Source organism: Nannospalax galili, unplaced genomic scaffold, assembly GCF_000622305.1.
Source record: "Nannospalax galili isolate Female #2095 unplaced genomic scaffold, S.galili_v1.0 scaffold72, whole genome shotgun sequence".
Classification (NCBI taxonomy): Eukaryota; Metazoa; Chordata; class Mammalia; order Rodentia; family Spalacidae; genus Nannospalax; species Nannospalax galili.
In genome coordinates this window covers 1,529,393-1,530,237 of record NW_008336933.1, presented here as the reverse complement: position 1 = coordinate 1,530,237, position 845 = coordinate 1,529,393, and the positions used below count along the sequence as shown (strand labels likewise).

At 35.7% G+C, this 845-nt stretch overlaps 1 long non-coding RNA gene across 1 annotated transcript in view; it reads left to right on the top strand.

Annotated features, from left to right (window-relative positions):
• The first annotated feature begins 214 nt into the window (after nucleotides 1-214).
• LOC115070105 overlaps nucleotides 215-845 on the top strand; it is an 11,358-nt gene continuing 10,727 nt past the window's right edge. Inside the window, exon 1 of the long non-coding RNA XR_003849302.1 lies at nucleotides 215-305. This is a non-coding gene — a long non-coding RNA (uncharacterized LOC115070105). The remainder of the gene's footprint in view (nucleotides 306-845) is intronic.

Sequence of the window (845 nt, the reverse complement as noted above, 5' to 3'; positions counted from 1 at the left end):
CACACCAGGTACCTAATAGATTCTCCACAGTGGAATTTCTTGTGAAGTTGAAGTCAAAGGGGCTTCACGTACCCTTGTTTGCTCTCTGGGTCTGGATCGCAGTGGCAGTGATTTGTTCTTGTTGGTGGAGTCATCTTGGCCTTCATCTTTTTTCTTTTTGCATACTCTTAGATCGAACCAAAGCAGAGCAAAGCAAGTTGGAGACTCAGCATTGTGGAAATGCACAGAGGCACAAGAGTACATGTGGTGTGGGGGAAGAAGGTCTGCCTCAGACCACCAAGGCTCAAATCCTGATCGCATGTATGGTAAGTGAGCTCCTCGTCTTCTCAATCTGTGAAATGGGTGTTCATCATGTTAATTGTTTCCTAAATTAATGTGAGGATTAAACAAAGCCCGGCAGTTATCAATTGCCATACACACATTAAGTCTAGCTGTTTCAAACACAGTAAAGTTTTTTTTTTAATTTTTAAAAATGATTTATTTAATAACAACATACTTAGAAGAAGCATATCATTACAACACAATTGACATATTCAATAACGGTTTCCTGAGGTAGGATGCATCTCTTTCAAAATTGGCTGTAAATTTTTAGGTTTACAGTTGAATTAATATAATTATACAATATTGTACTCAGTATAAACCCTAAAAGACATAAATTAAATGATGTTTTAACCTTTAAAAAATATCTCCATTTCATTATTAAAATACACAGTTTCATACAGAAAAATTCATTGTTTTTGCTATTAACACTGAGATGTTGGTGCATGCATCTCTAATCTGTATGTATCTCATTATTACTAGTCATAATTGATTGTACTTGGATCCTTGGTGCCTGTGTATGTCTA